Here is a 12292-nt window from a genome sequence, read left to right on the forward strand (position 1 = left end):
CATCGTGATGTCTCTACAAGTTTGGAGACGTCATTCAGCAAGTTCAGTGACAGTCCCCTTGCAATTCCCATCAAGCATTTCGCAAGCTTCCTTGTCTTTCTGATCACTTTTCTCTCAGTCCCGAATGTCTTCCCCTACCTACCTTCTCATTTCCAAGGATTTCTCTCCTCAGTGAAGCTTTTCCAAATTTCAATTTCTCTCATCTACCTTTCCTCAGGAGAAATAAGCTCTTCCTCTAAAATGTTGCCACAGTACTCCGTGCATACCCCTCTTGAAGAACCTACCTCAATATTTGCTTTCCAAGTCGGTCACCTAGCCCAGGTCTCATGGGATTCCCTGAGGGAAGGAGCTCTCTCTCTTTTATTTTTTGCCACCAGGACCTAGCAAAGAGAAGGTGATTGATAAAGGAAGATGATAAATAAATATGTGAATGAAAATGAGAAAACTAATGAACTTTGAATTGGGATGTCTGGAGGTTTTGCTTGGGGAACTGCCTTACCCCTTTGCAAGATAAGAAGAGACACAGAGAACTGAAGCGTCCTCACAAACAGACAGGATAGGAAAGGCTCCTTTCTTTTTTCTGCCTGAACGGAGTATTGTGGCTGGCATCTGAGTCACTCCTCCCAAAACTATAGGTATTTTATCATCGTCTTCGAAAGGAGAAAGGAGAGCTGCTCCTAAGGGAAGAAGGCCTTATCTGCAACTTGGAAATCATCCCTCCTGGAGAGCTTCCCCTGGCTAAGCCGGAGTTTCAGGAGTTGAAGGTTTCTGCTGCAGGCACCCCCTGGGGTCTAGTTTAAGAATGACGTGAGGAAAGTGAGGCGTTTTACATCCTGGGGCATCTGGGCCAGTCACCAAGGTGTTACTGATTGCAGTGAGGGAGTTAGGCGGTTAGCAAAGCCCGGGCTTCACAAGAGATAGGCATATTTTATCCTGCTAGTTATGGGCCCAGGGTGGCTGAAAAGAACACTGTATTATGTAACTAACATGGTTGCTTCTAGGTTATAAGCTGTACATCTGTGCTAGTGAGTTGATAGTACACTAGATATCATTTCATCTAGGATAAAAAGTAAAATAAAATTACAATCGATATCATTTCATCTAGAAAAAAAGTAAAAATAAAATTATAGAAAAGGACCCAGCAATCTCTCCAACCTCCCATAGATCAGGGTGCTCTGTTAGGCAAAAACGTTTTCTTTCTTGGTAGGGATCTAAGAAACTTTGGACAAAAGATTTGCTCCGAGAAAAACCGTGTGGGTGTCTGTGGGCTCTGGGTCCAGCAGCTGATGCTGTGTCGAGGTGAAGCCCTTTGGAGCACTCCATATTGGGGGACACATGTTCCTTCTTGATGTATGTTTTACTATTTTTTTGTCTGAAACTTATGGGAGTACTTTGGCTTGGCTTTCCCCCCCCCACATTCTAATGGTAAGAGCCACCTACAGGTTGGGGGTAAATAGGCACAGACTGGGAGAAGGAGCTATCGAGAAAGCAGGAGGTCTTCCAAAGTTTCCCAGCCCAGCTTTTGCCAAAGCTCTGCTTTTGGGGGGGGTACCAGGTGTCTGCCCAGATGAATAAGACTGTATTTTGTTTCTACAATTTTTTTTTTTACTGCTTTCCGTGTGTGGTGCATCTGTTGGAACTTCAGAGGGAGGAGGGTAAATGACACCCTGAGCTTCTAACACATGCGTTTGCTTGTTTACTTAAAGTTCAATCTTTCCTTTGTCCCCACATGTAGCATTTGTTGAGCTCTTGCCACGTGCCAGATCTTGTTGCTGAAGATGTTGTGATGAGCAAGAAAATAGTGTTCTTTTGGAGGATTCCAGAGCCTCATCAGAGAGTCACCTATGCAGACCCATAATCACGACACGTGGGGGTGAATGTTCAAAGTGAGGAATATGTGTCCTTTTCCTGTTGATTATAACAGAATACCTGCCACTGGGTCATTGATAAAGAAAAGGAACTTATTTCTTACTGTTTTGAAGGCTGAGAAGTCCAAGGTTGAGGGGCTCCGTACGGTGTGGTGAGAGTTTTCTCGCCGGTGGGGATTCTGATGATTTCTGAGGCATCTTGGGGCATCGCATGGCAAGGGGGCTGAGTGTGCAAACTTGCCAGCTCACGTCTCTCTTCTTTTTCTTGTAAAGCCACCAGTTCTCCTCTCATGATAGCCCATTAATCCATGCATGGCTTCATCCATTCATGACAACAGAACACTCATGACTTGATCACCTCATTCATGATTTAATCACCCCTCATTCATACAGGCCTCACCCCTCAATACTGTCGTATGGGTGATTTCAACATGAGTTTTGGAGTGGCCTTTCAAGCCATATCAAGAGTTATGTGTCAAGAGCGGTGGGAAAATTGGAGCTTGTGACTAAAGTTCTACGGAGGACAGGGAAGGGAACAAGGAGAACGGTGACGATGGGAGACCTATTTGCTAAAGGCCAGGGAAGGCTAGTGGAAGTGGTGGGTGAGTGTTCTGGAACAGCGCTGTCCAATAGGACTTCCTGGATGCAGATGTTAAAAAGTGTTACCTGCACTGACCAGCACAGTAGCCACTAGCCTATGTGACTACTGAGCACTTAGAATGAGATTGGTCTCTCTGAGGGTTTGAGTTTTAAATTTTACTTTTACTGTGGTTATTTTTTATTCAGACCCCTACTCTATCACCCAGGCTGGAGTGCGGTGGCATGAAGATGACTCACCACAGCCTCAACCTCCTGGTCTCAGGTGATCCTTCCACCTCAGCTTCCCAAGTAGCTGGACTACAGGCGTGCACCACCATGCCTGGCAAATTTTTTTAAAGATTTTTTTGGTGAAGACAAGATCTCATGATGTTGTCCAGGCTGTTCTCAAACTCCTGGGCTCAAGCGATCCTTCCACCTTGGTTTCCCAAAGTATCGGTATTACAGGTGTGAGCCACCGTGCCCAGCATAAATTTCGCTTTATACCAAGTTGATTCCAATTTCAATCTAAATTCAGACACATGGACCTAGTGACTACCATACAGGACAGTGAAGTTCCAGAAGTTCTACAAAGCAGAAAGCAATGTGTATTCTAAGAGAAGTATGGATAATGGGAAATGGGAGAGTAGCTCCCCCCATGCCCAGTTCACGCTTTGTGGATGATACTTCTGGAGGGTTGTTACGAGTAGGAGTGATTCCATGACTCTATGGAAACTGCCTGGTGGGGCTGCATGACTCTATCAGGCACCTCATTCTTGAAAAAGGAGCTGACGGAACACTTGTGGAGCCGTTCTCCGATCTGCCACACAATTAGTTAATCACCTCATTCGTGATTTAACCACCTCTCAATGCTGCCATATTGGTGATGTCAACATGAGTGTGGAGTGGACTTTCAAACCATAGCAAGAGGCATGTGTCAAGAGTGGTGGGAAAATTGGAACTTGTGACGAACATTCTCTGGGGGACAGGGAAGGGAACAAGGAGAGTGGTGAACATGAGAGACAATCTTCCAGCAAAGACCCAGGACTCTTGACATTTCCTTTTCATCGGGCAGAGGCCACAAGAGTTTTATTTCCATACATTGTAATCTCCTTTGGTAGGGCTTGTTTCAGCTATTAGTTCTGAATAAGGAGACCGTTCACAGGGTCTGTGACTGACCTCCGGATTGAAGAAACACCGATGGCCTGCGCCGTTCTCTGTGTCTTGTGCACGTTCTCTCTGTGCAGTGGCCCCTGGTGGCCCACTAGAGAAAAGCTTGTCCGTTGTCACCTCAGCCTCTGCTGTTGTCAAGCCAGACCAAAGGTCAACGAATCGGTTTGGTGAATATGATTCTTTCTCTTGCCTTACCCTCCCTAAATATCATAAGAAGACAATTCCTCCCAGGGAGAGATGGGGAAAAAGTGAATGCAGAATTTCCCTTGTCTGAGGCACAAAAAACAGCCAGAGTTTGCACAGCATTTTGTAGTACACACTACCCATTCACATACATTATTTCACTTAGTCTTTTTAACAATTCTGTGAGATGATTCTATCCTCACTTTGCAAATGAGGAAACTGAGACAGAAGTGCCCATAATCACTCAGCTGTTGGGAGCCGGCCACAGAGGCCCACTGAGCATTAGAAATCAGGAAGGGCCGTTGACCCCGAGACCACTAGGATGCATTCGGGAGCTATTGACCCCATTTCCTCCCCCTTTCTACTCAGCACTAACCAGATTAAGCTCCTGTGAGCTCAAAACATAAAAACTCTGAGACCGGGACGAACACAAGCTCACTTTAGAAGCTCATTGCTCCCATTCTTCCACAAACTCCAGTTTTGGCTTTCACACAACTTATAATTCAAACTCGGGTCACATCTAAGAGCCTTAGTATTGGTCACAGGCTTCTGGGTCATGATCTTAGGATTTATTGAAGGTGTATATTGCAGAATATAGTTTTAGAAGATAGCCATTTTGTTGAAAGAATGCAGCTGGGTTACTTGCAGGTAGCCCACTGTGAACTTTGGACTGGGTCGCATTCCAAACATTCTGGGGTGGGCCACTTTCATGTGTAAAGTAAATACTTAAGCTTCTATAAAATTGTTTAACTTGGCATAAATCAATCAGCTTAGGATGAAAAAGGTTTATAGAATATGTCAGTCACGGATTAGGTTATCCTTTGTTATGGGATTTTAAGATTATCATATGAAAAGGGTTTAAAGGCAATCATTGATTAAGTTTTCATGGATTAAGGTTTCTGGTGAGTGGGGGATGCCCCTCCCACATCTGACTTTGTGTATAAAAGACCCATTGTAATTCCCAATAACACTCATTTGCTTCTGCACTAGTCTGGAGTCCAGTCTCTTTCTTTCTCTCTTCTTACCCCTAATCGCCGACGCCGTCTCCACCTTTGGGGTACCCTGACCCTGGTTGGAGCTGGTCTCCAGCACTCAGCCATCAAGGGACGAGCTGGGACACAGTCTACGTCTTTTGATGCCTACATGGTGTCTGGCAACATAGAAGAAAGGAGATTAGGGCAATAATAAGGAGTAGAGAAAGAATTCTGATTGGGAAGGGACGGAGGGAGAAGTGAAGAGAGAGGAAGAGGGAACGAGGAAGAGGGCGCTTCTTGCTGATTTTTTTCCCTCTTGGTGAGACACTTGGGAGAAGCACTTCTTTGCTCCGAGAAAAACCATGGGGATGTCTGTTGACCCACCAGCTAGTGGGTGTCATCTTAGGGTGACGTTCTTGTCACGGGAAGCACAGTCGCCAAAATGCACCCTTTCAACACAGCTTCTCATCTTCTTGCTGCCTATTTTCATCCAGTGAACAGCACCCCATCAGGAATGGTCAGCTGAGGGAAGGGGGAGCCCCTAGGAAAGTCTTGGTGATTTTCAGGGTTTACCATTAGGCATTGTAAAGGGGAAACAGAAGCCATCAGTGTTCCCTCTCGTGTGTCAGTTCCCCTGGAGATACAGGTACAAAACTTCAAAATGCTATGCGAAATTATTTCTAATAGGGAGATCCTTAAAAAAAAATTCTTTTTTTCCAGGCCTCTTTAAAAAGAGAGAAAAATGGGTTGAGATAATGGGGATAAAGGTAAATTTCATATCAGCTTATTTCTGGAGTATAAATTTTATCTTTTGCCAAAATTCACTGATCTTGTAACTGAATTACTTGAAGGAAAATCCCATCAGCTCTAAATTTATACGAATTTAGACAAATATTCTCATAACATTATTGTGACCCCACAATTCTATTTTAGTTTCCCAAATCTAAACAAGGAAAGTAGTATTTAACATTATTTTATAAATAAGTGAATGAAGCAAATAAGGGACTGATCCACCCAGAGGTACCTGGCTGGAAAAGGAGTAAAATCAGGATTTGAACTCAAGTCCATCTGATCCCAGAATTGTTTTCACAATAATTATCATATGGTAAGATATAATCCTAAGCAACAAAAGAGAAAACAGATAAAGTGAATTTAAGCAAATTAAGAATCTTTAGGGCATTAAAGGATACTATCAACAGAGTGAAAAAGCAACACACAGGATTGGAGAAAATACTTGCAAATTAGATGTATGATGGAATTCATATCTAGAATATACAAAGAATTTCTACAACTCAACAACAACAACAACAAAATAAACAAACTTATTTAAAAAGGCAAAGGACTTAAACAGACATTTCTTTAAAGATGGTATACAAATGGTCAAAAAGCAAATAGCAAGATGCTCGACATTACTAGTCCATAGGAAAATGCAAGTCAAAATCACAAGGAGATACCATTGATACCCATTGGGGTGGTTATTATTACAAACAAAGCAAAAACCTAGAAAGAAGTGTTGATGAGGATGGGGAGAAATTATAACTATCATCCATTGCTGTTGGAAATGTAAAATGGTGCAGCCTCTACCATGACTGCTTGTATACCTAATCCTGAATTGTACCTCACATCTTTAAAGTTAAAAAATAAAATAAAATAAAATAAATGGTGCAGCCACTGTATAAAATGGTATGGCTTTCGTTCCTTAAAAATTGAAAAATAAAATTGCCATATGATCCAGCAATTTCATTTCTGGGTACATAGCCCAAAGAATTGAAAGCAGAGTCTCGAGCAGATGTTTGCACACCCTTGTTCATAGTAACATTATTCACAATGGCCAAAAAATGGAAGAGACCCAAGTGTCCATCCACAGAAGGGTGAGTAGACAAAATGTGATGTCTATATCTATGGATTCCACATCTGGATTCAAGCAACCACGGATCAAAACATTAGGAAGATAATCGATTCATCTGTACTGAACATGCAGAGACTTTTTTCCTTATCATTAATGATCACAAATAATGATTGAACATCTACTGTGAATCAGGCATCATTCTAGACCTGGAGAATGTTGTGATGAACAAGACACAGTACTTCCCTGCGCACGTAGAGCATAATAGAGCACGAAATCGAATGGCGGAAGCCTGGCAATCAAACAAGAACTCAGATGAATGTGAAACGATCACGGTGTTAACTGTTCTCCACGAAGAGGTCATCGACAGTGCTATGGGAGCAAATACCAGGAAGGATGCGGTTGAAGGAAGGGACACCTATTTGGTCTTGGGTCCACACAGAAGACTTAAAACGTACACTTGTGTCCTGGACATACTGCCCTGCCACTCCTAACACGATATGAGTAGCAGTGGCTCCCCGTGTCCTTCATCGCTGCAAGCCAAGTATATTATGGTACTGCTTTACTAAGAAAGACGGGAGATGTTTACATTGTGATTGCCGCAGTGCGGCATTCAAACACATTCATGATATACAAATGCAACCGGCTCGATTGCTAACTAGCCTGCAAGCATTTCATTCTCCCGGAAATCCAAACAAGCTATTCGCATTTCTTAGTAAATCTCTGTGGCCACTTCCTTAGGTAAGGAAGATGGAGAGATCCTTTGGGGTTATCTGTGGACAAGAGGATACAAGAAAATTCCATCTTTTCTGTACTTAATGCTTCACACCTACAAGATACCAAATGATTCATATTTTCAAACAATCATTAGAATAAGTAAGGAGACACACATTTTATCCAAGCATCCCTTATATTGGAGGAAAGCTTCAGTGAGTTTCACTAATGTCAAGAGCAGAAAGTCTCTTATGAATGTATCATGGCAGCTGCAAATAAACTGAAGGCACAAGCTCCTTCACACTCTTTGTTTATATATTTACTTATATTTTGAATTTTTTTTTTTTTTTTTTAGTTGGAGTCTCACTCTGTCGCCCAGACTGGAGTGCGGTGGCCTCTCCTGGCCACCGCAGCCTGGACCTGTTGAGCTCTGGCGATCCTCCCGCCTCAGCCTTGCAAGGAGTCAGAACTACAGGCGTGCGCTACCATGCCCAGCTTGTTTTTGATTTATTGTAGAGACGACGTCTCGCTAAGTTGCCGGGGCGGGTCTCGAACCCAGGGCCCAGGCAATCCACTCACCTCAGCCTCCCAAAGCGCGGGATTACAGGCTGAGCCACCGAGCCCGGCTATATTTTGAATTTTTAAATATCTAAGATGTGTCATTATGTTTTGAACCACTAATAAAGAAAACATGATGCCGAATAAACTTGACCCAAGGTCTTACCTATAGTTCTGTGGAGCACCTAATCAGTCACACCAGTGTCTCAGTGCTTTGAAAGTCACCTGCCGTCTGTCACACTGTTTGGCATGCAACAGGCTATCCTTTGGCACATGTCTCAAACACACTCTAAGCTGACTTCTTCTCCTTGTTTGGTCCTATGAAGCAATTGGTTGTTGCTCTGTAAGAAAATGTGGGATTGATGTCATTGCTTCTGTGAGTTTCACTAATGTCAAGATTATGACCCCACCTTCTTTCTATGTGCACAGCAGCCTTTGGTTTCAATGCTATATCCTAAAGTACCCCACTTGAAGACATTTTACTTGGTATTTAAGCTCAATCCGTGTTGTATCAACAGTGCAAAGAGCTCAACAAAAGTGATTAAAATTGAACCAGCATGCTATTAATTCTAAGGTGCATTTCTGTTTGGAAGATTTTTTTTTATTATTATTATTATTTTAAAGATGTGGGGTGCAATTTAGTATTAGGTCCATAAATGGTCATCGTACAGGGAAAGTTTGGGCCTCCATTTGGCCTCCACTTTGCCTGGATTGAGATCAGGTACCCTTAGGAAGAGTTTCTAAACATTTAAAACGTTACATAGCCTCAGACCTTTGAAATACGGTGCATTATAAACGATTTAAAATGTTTTACAGAATATTTGTGGAAACTCTATGTGATTCCAAGTTAGACGGAGATGAATTTCATGCGGTATCTCATGTCAGTTTATTGTCCCATGCCCATCTCCACCATGCTTTTCAACCTCTCCAAGACTTCTTTCCTAAGACAGCAGTGCAGTACCTGTTGCCCAGATTCTCGACTATGCGAAGTGAGAGAGACACCTGCAGTAAATGCTGAGCAGCTTTTCTTCATGACCTGTGGACACTCAGCCGAAGCGTTGATGACAGTTGTGAGAACGTGATGCCCAGCCGTATTCTTTACAGCAGTTTAATCTGTGTCATCAAATCGCCAGAAAACATAATTAATAGCAGCACTTGACTTTGTTCTCAAGTTGTATATTTGGCAGTGGTGAACTTTGATCTATGATCTCACTTTAAAGAATCAGTTTGACACAAACTTTTCCCGTAATTCTTCCTTCTCATCAAGCCCCACAAACACCACATAGGGGTGTATTTCATGCCATTGCTGTAAGTTGTGTGTTTATGACACCATTTTAAGCACTTTTTAAAAATGTTTGAAATTCGATTTGTTTGTTGTAATATATTTGCACGGTAAATTGAACTATTCAAAAACATGGACTTCAGATCATGTAGACATAAATAAATGAATGAATAAATAAAAACACATCTTCTATATCCCTCCACCAGATTGTTAAAGGGGAGAGGGGTGTTGTGTTTAGATATTAAGTAGTCAATGTCACAAAGCAATCTTATCACCTAGAAGCAGCCAGTGTAAGGCTTCTTTTTATTATTATTTTTTTTTAGGGATGGTGAATCTCTCCGTCCCCCGGGTTGGAGCAGGGTTTCTCAAAGTCAATTTTAATAAAATAGAAATAGAATGGAAAATCAGCCCTATGGGGAATAATGGGTCCATGATTTATTCTCAGGTAAGATTATCTTTCTTCCACATGGTTAGCTGGGCTAAATTAGTATTTTATTCCCCCCCCCATGCACACATCTATTCTTTACCCTCTGCATTTCAACATAGAAGATACTCTATTTCCTTCATAATTGTCTTTCTAGAGTATTGCTGCCCAATAGAAATACAAAATGAGTCATATATATAACTTAAAAATTTTCTAGTGGCCACAATAAGAAAAGAAACAGGTGAAAATAATTTTAATAATCCATTTAACTCAATATATCCTAAATATTGTTATTTCAACATTGTAATTAATATAAAACTGGTTTATGTAAGGTTTTACTTTTCTTTTGTTCTAATTCTTTGAACTTTTGTGTCTGTTTTACACTAACAGCATATCTCAGTTTGGATGCTGAATTTTCAATGTAGCCTTTCCAAAACAATAAAGCTGCGTTTAATAGAAAAATATTTTACATTGTTTTGTTTTTAAATTTAAACTTAAATTAATCAAGATCGAGTAACTTTTAAAATCTGGTTCTGTAGTCCCAGTCTTCACATTTCAAGTGCTTGGGAGACACATGCATTTAGTGGCTACCATATGGGACAGCATAGCTCTCAAGCAGCCGTGAGAGAAATAGCTCTACAATTTGGAAACTTAATTTCATTCTGTTAAACACTTCAGCATATGTAGTCTTATTTCTGAGTTACTAGGAAGCAGAATCATCACAATGGTGGATCCAGGGTCCAGCGTGATCACCATTATTAATCACCACGAAGCCTCACAGAATCATCATTTTGGGATGAATTAGTCTTTGACCACTGGGATCCCAGGGCCTGCATGAGACTTCAAACTAAAAAGGTATCTTTCCCTTAGGAAGTAAGGACTGAAAAAACAAGCTTATAGAGATGGAACACAGGATCACTGGAAGTGCTTTAAAAGTGGTAGCCGTGATTATGAGCTTGGTCGCCTACATTAACAATACAAATGCAAGAGCATTGAAATTGCAGAATAGGACTGACACACAACAGGTGTTTAGGAAGTGTCAGTATCCTTTACTTCTTTCCTTATAGCCATCACTGTAGTTGTACCATACTTCATCAGTAAAAGGAACAAAATGAGCTTACTCATCTTTATAAGGAATTAATAGTTGTGACTCAGAATGGGTTCTCATAAAAAGACAACCTTTAGGTGATCACTGGGAAAAGGTGAATTTCTTTCCTACAGCATGAAAATAATTGCTGGTTTATAATAAGTGTTATGTAAGCCAGGCAGGCTAGAATTGCATGCACTTTGGAAAGAAGACAGTCAAAATTGGATATTGGATTTATTTGTCACTATAATAGAAGTTGGTGGGAAGGGTGGTCGGAGTGAAACAGGTGGTGTGGAAGCAAGTGAAATTGCTCAGGAAAACATCAAAACTCACATACTCTCTGAGTATGGCCAGTCTCCTATTGCTTGGTCCCTGGAAAGCAGAGCTGTATTCCCAGTTCGAGTTTTCTCAGGATGGTCTATCTTTGGTTTTTCTCTATGCCACATGGTTTCAGATGCAGTCTAAGCTTTCTGAGAGGGCACCATGCCAAAGCTTCCAGGCTGAAGGACGAGATAGCAACTTTTGATGGAAATATGTCTGGCGTGCGTGATGTGATGATTTAATTAACGATGTTCAAAGTTCTAAACTACCATCAGCTGTAACAGTTACAGGAACTGAGACTCCATGAAGAACACTGAAGTAATGGAAACCCAATAAAAAGTAGCATTGAGTTGGCTTAGATAAGGGGGAAAAAAGAGATATCAAAGAGGAGGCTGGACTTCTTGTCTGTGTAGCTGACCCATCATAAACTTCAAGGAAAATCTGCTGGGCCCAACACCATCTTCCATCCTGAAGTGAAAATGGGTTGGATAAGAAGGATTATCACTGTGGCTTCTGGAGGCTATGATCTGTTTCTGCTGTTACTGAGTTTATAAAAATTTAAAAAAATGCTCTTCCCAAAGTGACTCATTTATGAGTTTCCACACTGGGATGATTCTGTTAGTTCTTGGAGCATGTGAACCCAAAATATTCTACCAGCGTGAGTGTCACTTTTAGAGATTGAATCAAATGCAGTATCTCATGAAGATTATGGTCATATTAAAGTTATTTTTTAAATTCCTTTTGCTCTTGGCATATTTGGGTAGTCATTTTCAGACACTGTTAAGCATCTGTGGCTTGAAATGAGGACAGACAGAGTTGGAAATGTCCTCTTTATCTTTCTTCTTCTTGTGTAGGCCATTCCTTCTCTCTCACTCCCCCTAAATCTGATCTGAGGTTGTGAGTTGGCGAAGTCCTGCACTAAGGGCTCTGACACACGTGCTGCTGTGGGCATTTGCGGAAGAGAAGAAAAGAGGAGAGGAGAGGAGAAAAGAGGAGAGGAGAGGGAGCTTTAAAAGAGCAAGTACTTGATAATGCTTTCTATGTGCCAAGTAAAATTCTGAATGCATCATATGCATTACACATTTGCTCCTAGCAACTCTGTAATACGTGCTATTATCATCGCCTCCAGCTCACAGACACAACACTGGGTAACCAAGAGGGATTAAATAATGTACTCAAAGTCTGTGAGGGGAAAAGCCAACATTTGCACCGAGGGGTTCTGGCTCCAGAGACCATGCTCTTGATCACCTCGCTGTCCCACATGGTGAAACTTTAGGGTTTCTAAA

This window comes from Carlito syrichta, unplaced genomic scaffold (genome assembly GCF_000164805.1).
Source record: "Carlito syrichta isolate Samal-C Ts95f unplaced genomic scaffold, Tarsius_syrichta-2.0.1 Scaffold289234, whole genome shotgun sequence".
In the NCBI taxonomy this organism is placed as follows: Eukaryota; Metazoa; Chordata; class Mammalia; order Primates; family Tarsiidae; genus Carlito; species Carlito syrichta.